A 12,887-nucleotide genomic window follows, 5' to 3' on the forward strand; every position below is an offset into this window, starting at 1 on the left:
CAGACAGGGGCGCTGGAGAACCAGGACAGGGGCTGGCACAGTGTTGGGCACTCCGCTGGGGCCCAGTAGATCGGGGACTTTGTGGCCTTTTATAGTGAGGTCACACGGAGGCCGAAGTATGCCTATGCATAAAGTTTCCCTCAATGACTCTGACGGGAGAGATACACTTTTATTTCCTGAGCTCCAACCCTGCACACAAACCCACTCTCCACAACGGCACACTATCCGCAGCGCGACTTCACGCACGCGCGCTGACTCCTCCCCTCCGTCAGTTCCCTCCAGGCTCCGCCCCTCAGGCTGACGTCCTCCTACAACTGCTCTTTGCTCCCGGCCCCATCCCTCCCTGCTTTCACCTCTAATTGGACGCTGGCCTCTATTGGCTCCGCCCTTCGGCGACGTGAGCCCGCTTTCCTCCGAGTAACTGCGCCGAGAGGGCGGGGCGGGGCGGGGCGACGGCGCGCTATTGTCATGGAGACGGGAAGCCGGCGGCGGCGGTGGCGGGAACAGCCAGGCTGAGGTGGCAGCGAGCCGGCCGAGACTGAGGCGAGGCCGAGCGGCCTGGAGCGCGCGGAGCCGGCCAGTGGCGGCCTCTCAGGCAGCCAAGGTGCAGTGTCTTCTGGGGCTCGGACAACGCCCGGGTGGTCGCGGGGAGTGCCCCGAAGCGTCCCCGCCCTGCTCGCATCGCTCCCGCCTCTCGCGGCCCCTCAGTTCCCCAGCGCCCGCCCCCCCGGCTCCGCCCGCCGCCGGCTCCTCCCGCCGCCGCCGCCGCCGTCGCCGCCGCAGCCCTTCGCGCTAAAGGTCGGTAGCGGCCCGCGCGCGCCGCCCGCCGGGGGCTCGCGCCAGCCACGAGGGAGCGTCCGCGGCTCGCGCGCCCGCGCCGTGGAGGAGAGGTGAGCCCCGGGTCCTCCATGCCACCGCGTACCCGCCCCGTTGCGGCCGGGCTTCCTGCCTCTCGAGCCGCGTCCGCGTCCCCTCGTGGACCGGACGGACGCGACGGTGCCCCGCGCGCCTCCGTGGGCATGGGCCGCGTGAAAGTTGGACGGGCTCCTCCTGGTGTGACGGTCCCCGGGCGGGCGGGCGTGGGCGTGTCCCCTCCATCCACGCGCGGCGGCTTCACCCTCTCGGCTCTCGTCCGAGATTTCTGAAATGCTGACTTCTGAAATGGAGCCGTGGAGGTTTGTGCCACCGAAAATCTGAGTCTGTCAACACAGACATTCTCATTACATCATCATGTCACTCTGGGCAGCTAAGCAACCCCCCGCACACACACACTATACTTACAAACCACCCCCCCCACTTCGTTTCTTTCTACTGTCTTCTTTTTGGTGCAGGGACTGTAGAGAATCCTGCAAGATATTGAGGCATTTAGAATTTATGGAGTTTATGGTTCTGTTGCTGTGGTTGTCACCTCCGCTCTACGTCAAATTTGAGACTCATTTCTTAAGGATGTCTCTATTTTCTGGTTTATTTGCACATTGATGGCTCTGATGCTCGGCTGGCCACGGCCGCCCGGCGTCTGAGATAGACTCGTGTTAATATGTGAAAGGGAAGAGCTGATCATTAGCGGGCAGACGGGATTCAGATAACATCTGGCGGGTTTTCTCCGTTTTCATGTGAAAGCTTTCACGTTTTTGCTGGTAAACCGGAGGTTTTAACTTTTAGTCTTGGTAGCAGTGACGATAAGGATACGTTCCCTTCTCTCCACCCGCCCCCACCCGCCCCTTTTCCTCCTTTATTCATCGGCTTTGCCGTTTGGGAGCCTGCGTGCTTTTAGCAGTAGTTTAACTCGTCTCTTGTCACTGAAGCTTTCTCCCCCAGCAGAGGTGGGAGCTAACTCCCTCTGGTTCCAGGTTACCAGGACGACTCCTTTTCTTTTTGGCTTACTATTGCATTTGTATCTTTCCGAACATTTTAACTTACACTAGGGATAGGTATTCCCTGATTGTTCTTAATGAAGGACTTTAAAAAAAATCTAATTTTAAAACTTCCTAAGAGTTTATTGGTTTGTCATGTCTGCACGGATCCTGTTATGCATAACTCTTAAAATTTAGAGCTTTAAAGTAAGATCCACAATTGTATTGTTAAGACGTGGTCGTGGACCTTGCTCTTCGAGTTTTGGCTGTACAGTTGTCATTGTTTAAATCAAGTGCAAAAGAGGTTATTCTTGTTTATTTAGTGTAATAACTGTTTACAGTTAAAACTTTAAAGACTCATAAAAGGAGATCTGCTGTATTTTAAAGATCTCATCATTCTTATGGGAGAGACACAACACTGACGCTAGGAAAGGCAACAGATTGCTTCTGCCATATCGCTTTGCAGTTTTGGAGTGTACTTAAAGGATTATGATTGATAAGGCTGTCTTGCCAGAGAATGTTGACACAGGTGTGCATCGTTATCTTAATTAAGATCCTGAGAAAATGTTGTCTATAAAATGGTGACATAAGAAGGGCGGCATATTTCTGTACAGTTGTGCTTTTGGAGAATTTAATTGCATAGAAACCTGTCTTTGAGCTTCCAGATTTTGTGAGCACTTTGGCAGCAGAAGTTTTAGAGAGAAATGATAGTTCAATGTTAAGTGTTCTGGCATGTATTAATACTACTTGTGGCTTTTTGGCAATGCCTTTGTCGACTTTTTTTGTGCTTCCATCTTTGTGGAATAATAGTTCCTGATTTAGAAAGAAAAGCATAAATAGCATAGTATATTATTAAGCAACCGTTTATTAGTGTTCAGTAAAAATATGTAGAGGAAGGCATGCTTAATGTGCAGAAACAGGATTGTAATAAAAAGGTAAATATATAAGAAATTTATGTCCCTTCACTTTTTTTAGAAGACAGTCTCCTAGAATGTTTTAATGATCTAAAACAATTTCTTTTTTCTTGTTGTCAAGTACCTAACTACATTTTTTATGGAATGCCTTGTTTTTATTTCCAGACGTAGAAGAAAACTGTTTTATTTCTTCCAAGATGTGGTTCTGTAAACTTGAATTGATGAGCAAGTGAAGACAGTGCATTTAGACTCTTATTAGTTTAAGGATCTGAATCATAACCTGGATGACCACTAGAATAGTATTACTGTCCTTTACTTCAAATCTCTGAATGCCAAATGCCAAAACAATAGCAGGACGGATGCTGTTGATTATATTACCCCTTGGCTTACCCAGCACCTAATACCCTTCAACATAAGTATTGCATTAAGATTTCCCCCCTCTCTTTGAAGCTCATGATTTCCTGGAAGCTGGCTGTCCATCAGTGTGTATGTAAGATGTGTGAGTGTTTTTCTTTAATATTAAAACTCATTGTAGAAAGAGGAAATGAAAGTGGAGGAGGCCATAGGCGTTATGATCGGAGAAGCCAGGTGTAGAGTCACAGCTCATTCGTGACTCCAAGGATAATGAGCTGCAGAGCATTACATGGTAAACTAAAATCAAAGAATGACTTATTTAGATTTGTTTGCTGAAACTAAAACAAGAGCATTAATTTTGACATAATTGCTTTACTTATCCCCCAACTCCCCTTCAAAAATTTCTTTTCTGGCAGCTAAGATCAGCATCCCAATGCTATTATCCATACATTATTTTCAAATTTGATATGCTGTGTTAAAAGAAATGAAATAGGAATATGAGCTAATTACCTGTCATCTGTTTTAATAAGTCACACCAAGTAATAATATATTAATATATAATAATATATTTTTACAGTATAGAAATCTTGTGGAAATTTTCAGTGTTCTTCAGTTGATAATGTGCAAGTAAATGAGATCATGTAATCCTGAGTGAATTAAACATGTTCTTTAAAACAGATTATGAAAACAGGATCATATTTTGGAACAGTGTTTTAACTCTGAGATAGCACAGCCTATTTTGTGTGGTAATATCTCAATATCTTTGTGTATTTCCCTTCAGTGTCTACATTGTGTTGGCTCCTGTAGTTTAACATCTTTTCCGTATAAATGTTAGCTGTTTTATAGAGAATAATTGTCCTTAATAGAATAGCAGCTGATACCACTCTAAGAAGATGTAAAATCTTGGTATTATTTTTTTCTTGTTCAGTAATGACTCTGGTTTGCTTTCATAACACTACTCTGGAGTGTGATACTCATGACTTATTTCTGCATAAATCTGCAGTATTTTACAGCTAGAGTATACCTGAGCACCAATTTAGCTTGACAAATTAACTTAGATGCTTCAAAATTGAAAACCAGTATATTCAAATGTCGTTAAAGTTTAAATCTTTATTAGTAAGGATGCACTTAACATTTGTTCAGGAGAATAGAATATAATTTTCTCCTGCAGTTGTCATTTATGTAATCCATTTTTCTAGCCTTTTCTCAGGCTAATGATATTCCACACCTTGATACAGTCTTTAGTTGTTTATTTGCGATAATATAGAGTGATACCTTGGAGAAAATTAGATTAGATATTCATATCTAATATCCCAAAAGTATTTAACCAGACTCCTGTGTTTCCTTGAACAGAATCGTTTCCATTTTCTGTGCAGGTTTTAAGTATGATGTTTCTGTAACACATTTGGATGTTTTCAGCTAAGCTCACTTCTGAACCATGGGGTTCCTCCAAATGTTGACTGAAATTTGTCCTTGCGCATCCCCAGGCTCATCTGCAAGTGAGTGTCTGCACAGTTGTGCTTGTGTGTGAAGTAAACCCAAAATAACATCAGCGTTTGCTTTACCAAAGTATTTGTATTGGAAATAGGGATGGTCTAAGTACAGAATGTAGAGAATGTCACTTGAGGCCTTTGATTATTAAAGTTTTACCAATGCATTGGTAAGTAGGAAAATTTTTGATTCATGGAAATGCACTTAAAATGCATTTATTTTTTAATGTTATCATCGGATAGTGAAATTTTTGAACTCAGTGCTTTTCGTAAAAATCAAGACTAAAGTTATGATATGTTATAGAAATAGGATTATTATTTAAAGGAAATAATGTTTATATCAAATTACAGTTTTTGATTATTTTCATTACCCCAGTTCTTTTAAGAATAAACTTAGAGGGAGTATCAGCTCTAGTCATGGGTACTAAACTCTTTTAAAAAGACAAAGGATATACAGGTGTGCACAAAACTTGTCACTTCTCATCAAAATAGGGGCTGCTGAATACAAGCAGATGAGAAAAGCTATGAGAAAAAAAAATACTATGAAGAATATTTGTGTTGCCTAGTGGGGAGAGCAAGTACTGGATTTAGTGATAGAGAATATTTTCTTAAGTAAAAAAGATGGTTGGATGACAAAAATAAAAGCTAATTCTACAGAAGGCAACTCTAGTACAGCCTGCAGTAGAATAAGTGCTTCTCTGTGGATACTTTCAAAGACATTAAAGTGATTTTTAATGTCATATAATTGTTTTTAAATAACACACTTGTGTTCTTCTATCACTGATTGGGCTTTATGGGGCTTCATGTATGACCAAGAGCTGAAGCATTACAGTGACTTAGGAAACACACAAATATGAAGAAAATGTTAAACAGTGAGCAATCTGATTCCTCTTTGTTTGCCTTTAAGCTTAGTTTTTGGTTTTGGTTTTGTTTTTTTAACCACATGTAAACTTGTTGAATTTAAAAGACAGGAGGATTAGATTTTTCTTCCCTCCTAAGGATGAATATAGGAAAAACCTAAACATATGTGCAAATTGGTTGAGTTTTATATCTGTTATTAGCCAAAATTTATTATGAAGATTCATATTTATTTCTTATATATTAATGGTATTCAAGTGTGTTAAAACTGATACTTCTTTTATATAAAATAGGTGTGTGAGGGGGGTCCCCCACTCTTGAAAATATGAAGAAAGCATGTCCTTTCAACAGTAGGAGGTTATGGTTGATTAATTGAGAAGGTTATACTAAATGTTCTCTAGTGGAAATGGCTAGAGTATGCTTTTTGAGAACTATATCATTCAGGAATAAAATCAGTTGAAGTATTGGTAATTAAATTGTAATTCAATGAAGAAACGAACTGGTAGGAAAGATGAAGCTAACTCTTGCTGTTTTTCTCTTTAAGAATCTACAGTCCATAATGGAGCTACTGTACTGGCTATTGGAAGAAGGAGATTCTGAAGATAGGGAGGTAATATTATCTCTTTTCAAAGAATACTTCCCTCTGTAATCCTGTGCCTTTATTACATATAAGAACTTTATCTAGTAGAGAGCAATTTCTTTAAATTTGGGGTATGGAAACAATCTGGTTTTCCTGTGTTGAGTTTTCGAGCTCCTCCTCCTGGAGTAATAGGCTATGTTGGGAGAGCTGAGAAATCTCATCTAGGCATACTCAGCACCCTTAAAATAGCTTCTTTCTGAGAATTAGATCTGTGATGGTGGCCTACCCCGTTCTAGTAGATGTCATTTTAGCTTGTGGTTGATGTGCAGGCATTGAGCATGTTGCTTAGCTGTCCTCATTTACCTCTCTGGCTTTGTTGCCTTCTCTGGAGGAACGTGCTCTCGGCAGGGTGGTTTACTGCCAGCCACCACCCAGCTCTGAGTGGGAGACTTGCTGGTTGACAACTGGTTCCAGGGCTCTGCCAAAGAGCTCACCAGGCCCAGCCTGGGCTGCTCTAGCGCACTGGAGGCCAGGAGCTCCCACACACGGGTTCCTTCCCTAGCTGTCAGCTTTAGGTCCCTTTCCATTTTTTGTGTAATCCTAGGCTATGGGTAATACTTTCCGTTTCCTCTCACTAGGTTGGCTTGTTGCTTTCTTTGCAGCTGTTGCAGGGATTCACATGGAATGGAGGACTCTGTTTTATTCTGGATGAGATCTTTGATCATTTCCCCACATGCTTTTCCAGTTTCAGAAACCTAATGCTGGTGTTAAAGAATGAATCTAAGATTCTTGAACAACAAAAATTAAAAATGAAAAATCTGTGTCAATAAGAAAATCTTCCATCTTTTCATGCTATGTTGCTATATTGCCCATGCAAGTTAAATTAACAACAGAGTCAAACCCTTTTATAAATTATCAATCACTATGTCTAAGAATGTTTATAAAGGCTTAAATTGTGTAATGGTATTTATATCATTTTTTTTCCTTTTTAAGAAAAATGATATACTTTTCTAGTCATCAAAAATACTCCCTGAACTATATCTATGGAGGGATATTAATGTAATAATAGAGGGCTTTATGATGTCTAATTATATAATTGGGAAATTGGTAAGCAACAGTAGTAGCTAAAATCAATTTCTTCTATTAAAGAGCTAGTATACATTTAAAAACAAAAACCTTCAAGAAGGAGACTCTTTAATCTTTAAATCATATGATGTTTTTGGTTAATACAACAGGAAGAGGAAATATACTAATCTCAGATTCTTTTATTCTTGCCTAGGTAGAGGTTGGAAGCAGCTGAGGAGCTATTAACATGTAGCCTAGAAAAAAAATGATACAAAAGTGATTACTTGGAAGGCAGTTTACATTTGCAGAACAATTCAATATTATGTCCTTGACCAACTTTTACACTTCATATACTTGGGTTATTACTCTAGCTTTTAAAATATCAATCTATGGTGTAGCTTGTGTATGGAATGCGAGGGTATTTTTGAATTGACTGGGTCTTGCTGGTCATTCTAAAATGTGCTACAGTATTACAAAGTTGAAATGTAATATTTATTAATAGAAGGAAAATATAAAATTTAATATCTGGGCAACTGTGACCTTTAAACCTACTTTAAAAGTATAATCTTGACATCTGTGACACTATTTTTTGTCTTTGTTATATAGATAGAATTATGGATATTCTACAATCCAAATGATTTACTTATTAATTCCAAATTTTGTTCTCTATAATGGACTTTTAAAATAAAAAGAATACGTGCTTTAGTCATGGACTAATTTATTAAGCATTAGTACACAGAAAAGCAGCCTTGATTAATTTAAAACTGTGAAAGGGGGCAGGTAAAACTGTTTTCGGCTGAAATTTACTAATGCAGTAACCATTTAAATTAAATGTTTGTTAACGTAATAGTGATGGCATTTTCTCCTCCTCCTCCTTGTGGTTTTGTCCAACTAGATGTTACAGTGGCAGTTGCGCTGACTGTTAAGTGTTTAAATGATGACACCATTATGTGAAGTGATTTTGAAATGAGAGATTCCAGCCAAGAATTACATCTGCTCCCATCTCCTTCAAATCATACTCTCTGGCAGTACAGATTATGATTGATTTGTTTGTGACAGATTGCAGGAAACAGTCATTGATTTTTCAATATTTTACCTTAAAATTATTTACAGTTGTAACCATGGGGAGGTATTTCCATGGGCTGTCAGCCCCTGAAAGACTAGGATAATATTCCCTGCTCTCTGACAAGACAAATTACCTGTAATGAGTGCAGTAGCTGAAGGGTATACTTTTATTTTAAAATATGTCAATAACCCCTGTGACTAAACGAATATTGATTTAGCATAATGAAGCCTGAGTAATGTGAAAATGAGCTTTTTCAAGGAGCATGGTAAAGACTTTCTTTTTAGCTGGTTGTAAGAAGCTTTTCATTCTTTTCAACTAGCTAGTGGAGATAAGGAGTTTTATATGCAAACCATCAGGAATGATAGTGTTGTTTGTGATAACCAGGGTCCAAATATTTTGCCCTTGCTTTTATCGATTCTTTTTCAGATCTTATTTGGAGTCTTACTTTCAGTCATAGAATAGCTACTGATTTGCTTGCTCTTATCTTTAACCAAATTATTGTATTTACCATTCACCATATTTTGCGTTAGAACCTCTGGTATTGAATATTAAAATATAAGTCTATATACAATCATTTGTAGATGACATAATAATTATCTTCAGACATTTCAAATAGGTCTATTGTAGTATTTAAAGTGCTGTATGTTATGGTAGAATAATTCCTAGTCCCTGGACATCAGACTGCTTTCAGTGGGAATGAAGATTAATTTACTTAAGCCCTGATATTTTAGGCATCATTGCATGTTTTCATTTTTGTCAGACTTCCACCCACCCTTTTCAAATGTAATTCTCAACTTTTTAATGGATTAAGATCCCAGTACCTAAGGTCCTTCAAACAAGAATGATAATAAAGTAGTATATTGCTTTATTTTATAGTTCATCAAGAAGCCAAAGATCTTATGCCTGACTAAGTATCTCCATATCTAACTTGGTAAGGCGAAAATAGAGTAAACAATGCCTATAATATATAGTAGAAAAGTCAGTATTTGAAGATGTCTAACTTGTATTCCATGGGAACCTAGGGTATTTTATGATAACTAATAGTAATAAAATTTTATTGAAAGCAATAGGTAAAGTCCCTTTAGAAATTAAAAATGAGTTATGATTTAAAGAAAATTCAGATGGCTCTTTGTGAGTGCTAGTTCTTTTGTAGCATTGCATTGGAAATGTTGCAATAAAATGAAAAATACAAACATATCTTTTAATGGAAAATAGGATAGACTCTAGAACAGAAAATTATCGTTTTATTTTTTCCCAGGAATTTGCCTGAGGGTGTGACACAGATGATCTCTGTTACTCGTCTTAGTTGTGTCCTGCAATAAGCTGGATGCTTTATAAAATACTGGTCCCTTGGTTTCAAATGCTGTAAGATTTTAGTTCTCCATCACCCCCTCCCCCCAATTTTTTCCTTTTTTCTATAAAGGACCTTTGAAAATAGAAATATAAAGGTTGCACTGTCATCACATATGAAACTGGTAGCCCAAATTCTTCAACCATTAATTTGGTTTATAGTTTTCTAAGTTGGTATTTTAGCCTTAGAGCTTATCTGTGGTTAAGGCCTATCTATAGATGTGCCCTCCAGAAAAAAATGAATATAGATTTTTTTCCTCAATAGTTTTTTTAAAATGAAGCGTATTTTCTTCATACAAATCTACGTTAAGGAAAACATCTATATTGTTGTTTAGTTTATTTTGGAGTAAAATAATAAATGTATATGGTAAGTACCTCCTGACCCCATCACTTAGTTTAAACCTATCTGTTCATTTTATAGTACATGTGCAGAACTATTTACGTGAATAAAATTCAATAAATACGTAGATAAAGTAAAGCTTTTTCTGGGGAAATTATCCTCTTTTGGATACTCTGCCCTTTTCCATTTCTTTTCTCCCCTTGGAAAACAAAAATCTTGCCCTTGTTCTCCTTTAGGGAAAAACTATTTAGATAAAGTGTTTTTAAATCATGCAAGTCATTGCCTGGGGTTGGTTAAAACATTTACTTTTTTGAAAAGGAGAAAATGCCCCTGTTTTAAAAATCTTTCTTGTATTTTTATCTATTAAGATAAACAGTTTACTTTGATACGGTACATACCAATCTACTTAGTTAATTTTTTTTCCAGAATTCATTTTACTGTGCTTGGTATGACCTTCTATGATAACTTAATATAGGAACAAATTAGCATATAATTCTATTTTCCATGTGACCTCAACCAGTTGCAGAATTGTACCGCCACTTTTGGGGCGCAGTTTGATAGTTTATGTAGACTATAGCATTTTTAAGTGTTTGCAAATGTTCAGTGCATCCTGCCTAAGGTGTTATCGAAAATGTTTAAAAGTAAGCAGTTAGAGGAAATACTCACCCCTATTCCTAAGGTATCAAAATGCCTTCTAAAGGTAGCATTTTAAATTAGTGTGCATAATTGATTAGTGATTTGTCTTTCTACCAAGCATAAAGCAACAGGGCAAAGTTAAGTGAGGTTGGTGAAGTATAAGAAGATATTAGGGACTGATGGTGACAATGATCATGGCAACTAAATGGATTTTTTTTTTCTTTTAGATTCAGCTATCAGTCTGAAATTTCCTGTGGTCTGTTCAGTCTAGATGCAAAGGCCATGGAAAAATCAAGTGCTCAAGTTGTTTAAATATGTTTTGGATGTTCTTATTTATAGATTACAGTATTTTTCCACTTAAAATCCACAGTTGTCTTGCAGAAGAAGGTTATTCCCTTCTAGATCACCCGTTTTATTTGACATGCTTAGTGTTGTAATGTATTACCAAATGCTATCTGTTTTAATCAAAGAATAGAAAAAATAAAATCAATTTTATATGTTGACTTTTTTTCTAAAACGACTTTATTGGATTGAATGAATGTTTATACCTGAAAAAGAGCGTTCCAAAAAAAAAAATCACATTCTCCAACATAGCAATTCTTCTGGCAATCTGATATCATTAGAATAGGTTTAAAATCACTTTCTAATGTGACTGTATTATATTTATGGGAGAAAAAAGACTTGAAAGGTATCCTTATATATATTTTAATTCTCTATATTAGTTCCTCTGGAATAGAACATTTTCTTCTCAAAAAATCTATTAGCTCGACTCAGATAAAAGAAAAAAAATCATAACTGGCAGAGCATTTGTTACGTGTTTGAGCACTTGTTATGTAAAGAAGGTTGACATCCAGTCTTTCACAGAGTTCTTACATTTGGGGAGACTGAATAATGACCATTTGCCTTGCCATTGGGAAATTCCTTGTTGTGGCCTTTGTGGTGGCTGTAGGAAAATGGAAGGATTCCTCTGTGGCAGGCAGGCCTCTGGCTTCTGTGGTGTGAACACTGTCAAGGGGTATGTCTCACTAGAGGTGGCCCTTAGCGAGGGAACTGGGGCGATTCACAGATGCTGATGACACTCGAAGAAGCAGTTGTGAGTGACTGTTTTGTAAATGACCCAGTTCGTACTTCATCCACTTCTGTAGTTTTTACAAAGTGCTATGATAAATTCTTAAGCTCAGGTCTCCATATGGCAAAGTAAATTTATTAGGCTAGAGTGTTTCTTTTTTATTTTTAATTAAACTTAGTACTTTGAGATCATTATAGATTTCACATGCAGTTGTACTAAATAATGGAGAGGTCCTTTGTACCCTTTACCTAGTTTCCCCAAATAGTATGGTGTATAGTGCCATATCACAACCTGGACGTTGGCATCAGTACAGCCAAAATGCAGAACAGTTCCTTCAGCACAAGGATTCCTCATGTTGCCCTTGTGTATCCATAGCTGCTTCTGTCCTGCTCCCCTTCCTTAACCATAGCAACCACTAGGCTGTTCTCCATTTCTATAATTTTTTCTTTTCAAGGATGTTATATAAATGGAATCATATAGTATATAACCTTTTGGAGTTGACTTTTCTCACTCAGCACAATTTTCTGGAGATTCAACTTGAATATTTCAAGCCTGTTCTTTTTATGTTTGGGTAATATCCCATGGTATGGTTGTCCCACAGTTTGTTTAACCATTTACCAGTTGAGACTTCAAGGTTGTTTCTGGGTTTTCACTATTACGAATAAAACTGCTGTAAACATTAGTGTATAGATTTTTGTGTGAACGTAAGTTTTCATTTTCCTGGGATAAATGCCCAGTAGTGCGATTGTGGGTCATATGATAATTACAGAGAGCATTTCTTTTTAAGACTAGAATTGATTTTGTGTGTATGGAAGGGGAGACAAAGAGGACATCTACATTTTTGTGGTATTTTTGCTTTTACTGGATTTGTTTATGATTTCAAAACATGCAGACTATCTTTTTTTTTTTTTTTTTGCGGTACGGTACGCGGGCCTCTCACGGTTATGGCCTCTCCCGCTGTGGAGCACAGGCTCCGGACGCGCAGGCCCAGCGGCCATGGCTCACGGGCCCAGCCGCTCTGCAGCATGCGGGATCCTCCCGGACCGGGCACGAACCCGTGTCCCCTGCATCGGCAGGCAGACTCTCAACCACTGCGCCATCAGGGAAGCCCCATGCAGACTATCTTAAATAACTTGTAGCTAGATATCAAAAAACATTTTTTCCACAACCTAGATTTTGTTCTTATTTTTAGAGAAATATTTTTGAGAAAAAAATACTTTTGGGGGGGTAAACAATTTCTATGTAAAGGAATAAAGGTAGACATATACTATAGAAAAGATGCTGCAAAGCTGACAGGTTACTTGGGGAAATT

The 12,887-nt window shown here is 38.6% G+C and overlaps 1 long non-coding RNA gene across 3 annotated transcripts; it reads left to right on the plus strand.

The window, feature by feature from the left end:
• The first annotated feature begins 450 nt into the window (after positions 1–450).
• LOC308605879 lies at positions 451–11,009 on the plus strand. 3 transcript variants are annotated; one of them, XR_014013735.1, is made up of 5 exons: positions 451–890; positions 4,498–4,620; positions 6,014–6,079; positions 9,057–9,111; positions 10,734–11,009. It is a non-coding gene; the product is annotated as an uncharacterized lncRNA (long non-coding RNA). The 3 variants fall into 3 exon arrangements; XR_014013736.1 differs by having other exon boundaries at positions 4,541–4,620; XR_014013737.1 differs by lacking the exon at positions 4,498–4,620 and having other exon boundaries at positions 453–890.
• Positions 11,010–12,887: the final 1,878 nt, after the last annotated feature.

The sequence above is a fragment of the Mesoplodon bidens genome (assembly GCF_964165515.1).
Source record: "Mesoplodon bidens genome assembly, chromosome: 18".
Classification (NCBI taxonomy): Eukaryota; Metazoa; Chordata; class Mammalia; order Artiodactyla; family Ziphiidae; genus Mesoplodon; species Mesoplodon bidens.